This window comes from Fukomys damarensis, unplaced genomic scaffold, assembly GCF_012274545.1.
Source record: "Fukomys damarensis isolate Sample0158 unplaced genomic scaffold, DMR_v1.0_HiC HiC_scaffold_14, whole genome shotgun sequence".
Lineage (NCBI taxonomy): Eukaryota > Metazoa > Chordata > Mammalia > Rodentia > Bathyergidae > Fukomys > Fukomys damarensis.
This window is the reverse complement of record NW_022900926.1, coordinates 53,228,366-53,239,011: the sequence shown is the minus strand read 5'-3', so window position 1 is coordinate 53,239,011 and position 10,646 is coordinate 53,228,366. Positions and strand designations below refer to the sequence as shown.

Sequence of the window (10,646 nt, the reverse complement as noted above, 5' to 3'; positions counted from 1 at the left end):
CGCCTCGCCCGCGTCCCGCTCTGGCAACGCCTCCCCGCGTCTCCCCTGCTACACCCTCAGCCGCCCCTTCCTTCTCTACTTCTTTTCTCCCGCCGCCTCTTCTTGGCTCCCGCGGCGCCGGCGCCTTCCCCTGGCCCAGGCGGGGCGCCTCGGCTCCCTGCAGAGCTCTCCGTAGAGTCTGGGGGTACATTTCGTTCTAGCGGAGAACCAGCTCCGAGCTGGGCCAGAGGTGACAAGGGAGCTTCTGCCCCGAGGACCGGGGAATGCGAAGGGTAAGACTGGCAGAGTTGCATTTGGAAATACTTTTTCTGCCTCCCGCCCCCTCGGGTGCTGACCAGTGTGGTCCCCAAGTGTCCTTCGTGGAGTTCTTACTCAGGTCAAACGAATCGTGCGTCGATGTTTACTTAGCTGTGTCGCCCCAGCCTGTTAACTGTTGTCTGTGCTACTTCTGGAGATTTCTACCATTTACTATTTATTGAATGTGTGTGCACCTGGCTGTCTGTATGCACTGATGTCTGTTTGTAGAAAATGTGTAATTGTGCATGTTTGAGAAACAGGCGCTCGAGTTGATGCTTAATGTCTATAAACCATATCAGCAAGTAAGGCTTCCTAGAGAAATACATCAATCTCTACATCAAACCTAGAAACCGTTTAAAATAAAATGTTAAATGTCATGTAAAAAAATGTATGTCGAATAATAAACTTTTGATATAGAAAAAGACAACTGCAGAAGCCGCTTCTCTTAGAAGGAAAACAAATGTGCAAAGTATTTAATACCTACATTTGAATTCTAATAGAACCATTTAACTCAAAGCTAGCCATCAGGTGATTAAAGTTGATGTTGGATTTTTAAAAGACATCTCTTGATAAGACTCACAAATCACAAATGGATCACCTCCGGTGTGCAAATGTTTGCTGTGATAGGCAACGCTGTCCTTTGGTCATTTGAAAGTTTAAAAGCAATATGCATGTTTCTGATTTTAATAGGTCATTTATCTCTTTAAGATTTTTAAATTGAACGGATGAGGGGAAAATGTAGCAGTCTATTAATCATATTGTCTCTCATGTTTTTTATTTCCTTCCCAATAAGAGCTAATCTTGGCTTTGTTTGTTTCTTGGCACATTAAGCCTTCTTGGGCATTTAATCCAATAAGAGATTAGAGCATATTTGCTGGCTTTAAAGGTGTTGAAAGATAGCGCTATGGGTCACATAACTTCTTATTTTTATGAGCACGGTGATATCTTTTGAACAATGGTGGAAATGCAATTTCTTAGAAGAAAGTCAGTGGACATTGAGTATCCATGGACTCACTACTGACATCAATCTATTTTGCAGAAAATCGAGAAGCTCAGAGCAACCAACCTTTAAGGATCCCATAGGACTTTATCTGATTTAAAGTGTTGCTTCTCTAATCCCACCCTTCTGTCAGTTTGAAAGGGAAGATATACTGATTGATTTTTCTCTGTCCTTTTTTTCCCTGGTACTCCTTTCCCCTCCCCCATGCTCTAACTCAGTTAAGAGCAGTTTTATAAAAATAAAAGGCCATGCATAGTTTCTTAAATGAGACATGATTTTTTGAGTGCATCCATACATGAACAGAATACATGCATCTCCAAGATACTAAACACTGCATGCTGGAGGCAGTTGTCTGTAGTCACAATAGCAGTTCCTGTAGTTGGACAAGAGGCTTGATGTTGGACATGCTGCTTAAAAACTAATGTATTTTAGGTTATCAGGAGAACTAACTGTAAACAGACTCTTTTTGTTTCAAAGATGTCTCCCATTCCAGGCCAGGAGCACTCTTAGTGAGGTATGTATCAAATCTAATGAGAAGAGGTCTCATTGTGTTCCCAAGCCCACATTAGGGGGAAATAATGTCACATAGTGGAAATGCTCAGTTTTGGCCTTTCAAAAATAAAATTACTATGCTTGCATTCTCCTGGTTAGGAAGACAAATTAGGCATCTATACCCCTGAATTTTAATAGCATCTATCTATCTATAAGTGAGTGCTGTGATTAGAACCTTAAGTCATGCGTGATATTTAATTTAGTACATAAAGTTTTAAATTCTGGTGAAAATCAGATCTCACGTTGGAGTAGTACTTGGCTTTGTTTGTAATCCACTGTTTTCTGTCTTTTTCTGTTACCCTTTTCCCAGTGGACTGTGTTCCTCTATGTCTTGCCTGTGAGATTGCTCTTCTCTAATAAGCATAGCTGCAGGATCAGTGTGTTCTTTTTGGCATTTCAAAATGTTAAAATAGTGAAATTGTTAAATGTTACTAAGATGAAGCTGCTGGGAAGGAAACCTTCCAAAAGAGCCACTATATTTGGGGCATTTTACATTTTATTCCTAAAGCAAACTCTTTGAATCGGTTTACCTATTTTCTCAAGAAGGAAGCAGCTCCATTGATTCTGTTGATAAGTGTTTAGTATGCAGTGTCAGCTTATTAATTACTAAGGCAAAGCCTGAGATACTCTTTCAAACCAATCAAATGGTGTTCTTCTTTGCTTTGATTTAGAACTAACATTAACCATGAGGAAATTTAACCAGGCTCCTTGGTTGTCTTATACTAGTTTTTGGAATTAGTATTGGAATTGAAATACTTTGCTGTGTAAGAATAAACTGTTGTGACACCGAACTTATAATAGCAGTTTAGAGTTCACCACGCTTACCAAATGTTTCTTCCCAGAAAACACTTGGCCTAATAAGAAAAGCGATTGTTTCCCTTAACTAGCTATCCAGGAATGCTGCAAGAAAAAAATAAGTAAATAAAAAATAACGAATTGAATTTAGAAATACCTAACAATGCATAATTAATAAAATAAGATTTGGTTGTAGCTTCTTAAATTTGGTTAGCAAGATGGAGCCTGTCCTTTAGGTTGTTGCCTGTTATTCTTGGGGTAATTATGTTAGCTCAGTTGCATAAAGAACACAGATGAGCTTGCATTCTCTGCTAAAAGGGATGCCATGTCTCCCCCAGTGTAAGTCTGTCTTTTCTATTTTTGTATTCATCATTTTCTAATTGAACTGACAAATAGAGCAAAACCAGCCTTTGGGTTTAAATTATTTATAATTTTGCTTTTGACTCTGAAGCTGGACCCAACATTGTTTGAAAAACTGTACTGGGGCCAGGTATACTGCATATCTGTGTTTCTAGAAATAGTTCTGCTATTTTCTTTTCTATATTGACTAGAAGATTGATAGGGAATATCAAGAATAGGAGATAAAAAATAACATGTATTTTAAATAGGCAAAATTTTAGCTTCATGTCCCTCCTGCCCCAGAATATCCAGTTCTTTTCTAATCCCATTCTCATAAAAATGTTAACTTTGTATTGTAACTGCATGAGTGCTGTTTTTGCAGAGTTAGAGGCTTGCCACTTTGCCACCAAATTATTGTTTCTTTGATAACCATTTAATTAAAGTATTTTTATATTCTTAGATGACATTGTATTTATCTTATAAAATAGATCAACTCATATTTCCCCAACATATTTTCTGGACTGAAAGAAACTATAAATGTCATCCAGAGTATTTCTACTATCAAATTTTGTATTGAATAATTTGAAACAACTAGATATATAAGCACACACAAATAAATAAACTATACATAGATATAGTTCATGACCAAAGTAAAAATTTAAATATATTGCCTTTTAATATATTTGAACATATTATTCTGATTTTAAGTTAATTCTATAAATTTTAGAATATGTCCAAGTTCAAAATATACAGATGGATACTGAAAGCTCAAAGAAAAAGGAAATATTCACCTTGAATCAAAACAAGGCTGTTCTTGTTTGCCAAGATAGGTAGAAACCCATTCCAATCTCATGTGTTCTAAGAATCTTGCAAATATGCCAGGATGAGCATCACCACATTGGATTGTAATTTTATCACAAACACTGAAGGTTTAAGACAGCTCTTAGCAATCTTGCTAATTTTTATTAGCTTTAGAAATTAAGGCTGTAGTAGTTGGAAGAAAATATAGATTATTACTATAACACAGAATGCATTAAAAGATATATTTGTTGTATACATAATCGATTGTAATGCTATCACAGGATTTTAAAACTATAGGAAATGCGGGGTAGAAGGTTGTTTTTAGCAATCTCCATCTACTCTGGTTACTACTCTTCAGTTGATGTTAAATGAACTTCTGTATCAAACTTCCCCACATGGGTAATAGGTATGTTTATGACATATCAAGAATAAGTCAAAACCATTCCATAAAGTAATCAGTGGTGTGATTACCCCTAATTCTTAACATAAAATATGTATTGTGATCTTTCTTGAATCATATTTCTTCACTGAACAGGGTGCCTAATAATGAAATAAAGTACATTCCATTGTAATAGTTTTTCTAAAACAGCTAGTTGCATGTACAAATATATTACTGATTCAGTTTTATTGATATTTTTCAAGTATTTATCATATAGATTACTGATGAATAATGCTTGGGTAGTCTCTAATTCACTTGAAGAGGATAATTTAATAATTTAGTGAGCATGGAATTCTTGAGGTTTGTAGTTAAGTTCTATGGGTTTTTGAAGAAAGAATTGGTTTATTTTCCAAAACTGATCAAATGGGCCTCCAGATTCATCGCAGTTGTTCTGGGAATACTATGAATTCTGTTTTAGTCTTGACTGGAGAAATTTTCACACCTGTATTTCAGTAAAGCTGTCAAAGTTTTGCTGTCTTTGTTTTGTTTTCTTTTGTTTTTGAGTAAGTGTGTTGAGACTGATTAGATAAGAATCATTGTTTTTTAGTCATCTCTTTTTCTTCAACCCATTGTGCTACTACATTATGGTCTATAATTTTTGGTAAGTTTCCTAAAGTAGATTTTACATTTTTGAATGCATGAAGGGATCTAAGTTTCATTTTTTCTAACCCATATGGCAAATAATTTTCTCCTAAGAGTATGATATTGTATTATTTAATGTCTTAGTTTTACATTCTTATTTGGATTCTTAATTGTTTAGCATTTCAATTCTTTGAAAAGGGGTTTGGTTTCTAGGCTTGATTGTGACCTACTATTATCAAGTCTGAATAGCATTTTTAATTTTTTTAATTTCAGGAGATAAAGTGCAGTATAGTTCCTAAATTTGATAATGTAATATCTATTTTTTTCCTACTAGCAAATTCCATGCTATTGCTTTTTAAAGAAAAGCAGAGGCACTTTTCAAAGATTTGCCAGGCAATCTGTTGTGGTGGTTTAATATACTGACAAATGCTTTCACAAACTGCATATGTCTATAGTGTATTTAAATATAATTAAAATACAATATAATTAGGAAATCAAGTTTTCAAGGCTTATGTTTAAATGAGAGGCTATCCTTTTCCTTTCATCATTTCTTCATCCATTCTTTTAGATCACAACTTTAGAGAAGAATATGGGAATCAGTGAGTTCTGCAAGTTGAGTTAAGTTGTAAAAAGTGTTACATTCAAGCTATTAATAAATTCTATTACTCTTTTAAAAATTTAAAATTTTCATTTTAAATAAATCTCTCTATGGATATTGGTACTAGATGATTTCATACCATTGATTTCTAGAACAAGTAAATCAATATTATTTATCCAAAAATTATGTAGGTGGTGTGGCTTTGCTGTTAAAGTTAAATTTATATCTTCTTTATAAAAGAGATTTACTTTCATGCTGCTGTGTTCAGAATATTTTGGTTTATTCCATGGTGGCTGATTAGATGGACGAAATTTTCAATTCATTTCAATGCATCACTATCTGAATTTTTAAATGTTTTTTCTAGCTTTTATATAAGTGATGAGCAAGTACAGATCGTTAGCGAAAAAGGAAAGTTAGACAATTAAACACATAACTAAAGTAAGTAAAAGTCTATCCAAAGAATTTTGTATCTCTGTATATGTGGGAATAGGACTTTGCACAGTATGCAAGTACTTTTGGAAATGATATCTAAATTCTTATACAAACAAGGGAAACATTTGAAGGTTTCAGTTCTAAGGTGAGTATAAGTAATCTGTGATCCATTTTACTTATGAAATAATGAAAGAATATACAATTTGCCCAGTGTCATACATTTAAGTACTTTGGGACAAATTTCTATATATTTATAACTTTTAAGTATTTTTAGAAGATACTGGCTAACTAAAAACAGTGTAAACTGTATAATTACCAGAATAATTCTGTAAGAATTTGCAGTGGCTCTCCTGCTTCATAATACTGCAAAATTTCCACTTTAGTTTATCATTTTCTGGGTTCATTTCTTGTGATATTTTTTGGTTTGGGGGTAAAGAACAACACAAACATGTTTCTAGTTTTAAAAATTAAACTGAGATGTTAATTACTTTTACTCTTTTCCTGTTCTGTTATGCTCAGTAATCATGAGTAATCATCTTCCCAGTGATGTCAAAAGAAATAGCTTAGCAGTTCTATAAAGCTTTGCGTAGACTTTGTAAATAGAATCAGGAGGAAATCATGTAGAATTCATTAATTTTTGTGCTTGTATTACATCTTGAAGCCACTTTCCTTTATGGGACAAAATATGTAGTAGTAAGTTTCCCGAAAAAGTCCAGAGAAGCTCTGACTTGTAGATAAAAAACCTTGAGAAGTTCCCCATTTCTTATATTTATTTTCAGGCTAGACTACACTCCTCTATTCCCATCCAATAGAAATACCCTGGTTTTAAAGATCTGTGGGAGGCTACTTTACCATGAGCATGGTTTCTTAGCAATCCATTTCAGTAATCTAAAAACTTCTACTCACAGCATATAATATTTTCTTCCTATCTATCCTCAATTCTTCTTAAAGGCTAATTCTACTCTACGGTCTGTTTAGTCTTTCTCTGGAGTCTTCATAATCTTTAAAGGTAGTTGTTACTTTAGAATATGTTAGAACCTCCTGGAGTCCTCATGAAAAACGTTACTATGACTCAGTTCGAGCCTTTCTGATTCCATGGGTCTGAGCTGGAGCCTGAGAAGGTGCATTTCTCATGTTTCCCCACGATACTGGTGCAGCCAATTGGGAGCCTACTTTTTGAGAGCCACTGACCTGTGCTAACCCTGCATGCACTTACCAACCACTATGTGATTTCTCAGTCTATTTTCTAAAATGTACACTAGAGTTTCCAGCCCATTTGCACTTACTTTATTTCTTAGTTCATTATTTTCATGTAACTCTTTTAGAATCTCATAATTGTATCACACAACATAGGAAGTGTTCCACCTTAAATGAGTAAAACAGAACTACCTCACTGTTTCAGTGGCATAGAAATTCTACCCTTGCATCCAGTTTGCATGCGTACTTCTAAATCACAAATATGTTTCCAAGGTATATTTTGTACTGCTACTGAAACCCAGTCCTTTCACAATTATGGGTATATAATAATTTGCATCTTGAAAGCATATTTTCTACTTACGTCTTGCATTGTTAGTATACACTAAGCAGTTGCTAAACATTTCAGCTAAAGTAGGTGATGTACAAGAACTTAGCTTTAAAAATAATATTTAAAGGAAAACCCTGGATTTAAAACAATAATAAAAACTTGCTAAAATTATTCCAGGAGAAATAGGAAGAAAGTTGAATTAGAAGACTGTCACCGTGTCCTTAATGTGTGTGAATGTTTAAACCAATATTCACTTTGCTTGTGAAACAATCCATTTAGTTCCCATAATAATAAAAAATAACTTTGTATTATTTTTCACCACAGAATTGTGATCTGTACTGTCAATTTCATATTTGGAATCAGAAAGCCAAATATTTTGTAAAATGGACATGAGCTGAGTTTGTTATTAGAATTAATTTTGGGCTCCTAAGAGCTCCCCCCTTACATTTATTTAATTATTTTTAAAAAAATTTGTGAGGGGGTACTGGAGATAGAACTCAGGACCTTGAGCTTGTGAGGCAAGCACCCAAACCACTGAGCTAAATCCCCGGCCCCTTCCCCCTTTACTTTTAGCATCTCTTGGCATAAGCACATTTGTTTTCAGCACAACTACTTTTCTTTCCTCATTCTTAATTACTTTCTTGAAGCAAATTTTTAAATATTCACAATTAATTTTTATCAATATACTAAATTTTCTCAATGCCCCCTTTCCTCAGAAAAGTAATTAGAAATTTAGCTTTATAGGCAGTTATAATAACACATTTTAACCCTCCATGACTTATTTTCTTACTTGTATTTTAATTAATTCAGTTGTAAAATTTAAAAAATGTTGTAGCAGAAGGAGAAGTTGCTCAACCAAAGTGAGAACTGTGTCCAGTGAATAGAATGACAAATTGATTCCTGAGGGCTTATAAAAGCCACTCCATCTACCAGTTGAATTTTCACATAACTTCTCTTGGCAAGTTGTTTTGAAAACACACTTGAAAATGGAGAAACCCATTTGGGATAGATCAATGCACAATATGCATTTGGGGGATGGAAAAGTCCATTAGAATAGCAACTTTATATATTGTCTTTAAAGGTCTGTCAACATTGTGTAGTTAGGATTCTTTCAAGGTTGTGCATATCCCAAAGATCTCTTTATATGTCACTATTATGTAGCTGATTGTTGCAGTTCATAGCATACACCCGGAGTGAACAAAGATCAGAATGAAAAGTAAATAGCTGATCTTTTCCTACAACTTCTACTTCTCATCATTATGACCTGTATGTGGTACCAAGAGAAAAGATAGCTGGAGTAAATCATTGTTGATACATATAATATAATTTTTGACATTTAGGCACTGTTTTAGGTGAATGTTTTGTGAGACGAACACTCAGATTTCATAGTTATCTGGCTTTATTTCAAGGAAATCTATCTACACTTAAAAGCCATCCTGTTAAATTGGATCTGCCATGTTGCTGATGCATGCCAATATTCATTTAGTAAACAGAATACTAACTGAGTGCCAAACAGATGACTTGCAGGGCCCATAAAATGGGACCCAGTTCTCAAAGTGGTCATCGTCTAGAGCTGTAATGGCATACCTTTTAGAGCTTTCAATGATACAAACATCCCACTGTGGCATGTGTGCTATGGGTTTGCCACCACTGATCCAGAGTGTTTAGACATAAGGAGAGATGGCTATTGATGGCTCATCATTGCCCATTATTTCTCTGGGTGGAAATCCTCACAGCGTCATACTCTTTGATGATTAAAATACTCCTATAACAGGTTTTCATATTCCCTACCTTCATCTATGAGAGAGGTGGACAGATGTGAAGACTTTATTTGAAGGGGTAAGATGGAATAAAGAATCATTTCCCATGCAACCCATATCTATTACCAGAAATTTGAAATGTGGAAGTATTTCAGGAGGAGCGTATCACAGAAATGTTCATGGCTTCAAATATAATACCCAGTGCTAGGCACAGAGGTCATGCCCAGTAAAAAATGTGTTAAATACAACACATGAAAACCTATAATTCTCTATCAGCAATGTTGCTGTTGTAATGCAGCTTTCTACCCACTGGGCACTGGGAGTCTAGCACTCCTGTGTTAAGAGTTCAGTTAAGCTTTATATAGTTTATCTGCTTTGATTCCAACTCAGAATTGATCACAAAGAATCTTTTCTGCTCATGATGGGAGCTTGAGTGATAAGTGAATTTTAATTTCTCCATGAAGGGAATGGAAGTTTCAGGTTTTTGTTTACTAACAACCATTGTGTCTCATTCTGACCTGAAGAAGGTGCCCTCTTCATGTCTCACTGGTGTTGTGGAAAGGTGTTATTACCATCTATGATTCCTGTAATTATCTAGTGATGCAAAAAAGCAAAATGAAAAACACCTTTCCTAATTTAAAAAAAGGGGGAAATTAACTTAGATTTCATTCATTTGCTAACAACTATGGCAAATAAGGAGCTAATCCAGAGTTAGGATTTACAGCATATTTAATTGTCATAATTTGTCCCTAAACACCATAGGGCAAAGATTCTTTGCAGGTACTATAGGCAACATTTTTACTACCAATGAATCATCCTTTCAAATTTTAGTTGTTCACTATTATCATGTGCTGTTTATGACCACCTTTTCCCAAAACAAAACCTTCTTGCTCCCTAGAAATGAAAGAAAGGTGTCTTACCAAATCGTTCCTGGACCTCAAAGTGACTGGCAGACGCTGAATTATGCATACCTGTAATGAAGTTCCAGCTCTGCCCCTGTAGTTCCAGCTCTGCCCCTGTAGTCCTTAGAAAAAGCATTTTTACCCCTGTAAGGCTTTAGTTTTCTTATGTGCAGAATGAAGATTGTAATAACAGCTACTTCATATAAATAGTATTAAAGAAAACAATGTATACATTTAGCATGATGCCTATAACATAAACATTCAGGTGTTTCTTAGGTGAAAATATTTGGAAATTGATATTTTCTTCAGTATACATTTACTTATCCACATCTCACATTTCAAGCTGGAGAAACAAGGCTTAGCTTTTACTTAGATTTAATTTGAATGCTTATGGATTCAAAGTGAAAATACTTTTTTCAATAGATGAAGGGAGAAGAAACTGAAAGTTATGTCACATGATTAGACATCACATAGCATACTGTTACTTGTTGTGGAGTTGTTGGTAATGAACTGTAACAACAAGAACCTGAGTGCTAGGTGCTACATATTTTATAGGCCAGAATAATACACAGATTTCTACTTTTAATTAAATCTTGAATACACAATAAAGACAGTCTTATAGAA

At 34.8% G+C, this 10,646-nt stretch overlaps 1 protein-coding gene across 1 annotated transcript in view; it reads left to right on the top strand.

Annotated features, from left to right (window-relative positions):
* Positions 1–6: 6 nt before the first annotated feature.
* Cnr1 (cannabinoid receptor 1) overlaps positions 7–10,646 on the top strand; it is a 23,891-nt gene continuing 13,251 nt past the window's right edge. Inside the window, exon 1 of the mRNA XM_010633263.1 lies at positions 7–272. The gene's annotated coding sequence lies outside the window, so the exon portion shown is untranslated. The remainder of the gene's footprint in view (positions 273–10,646) is intronic.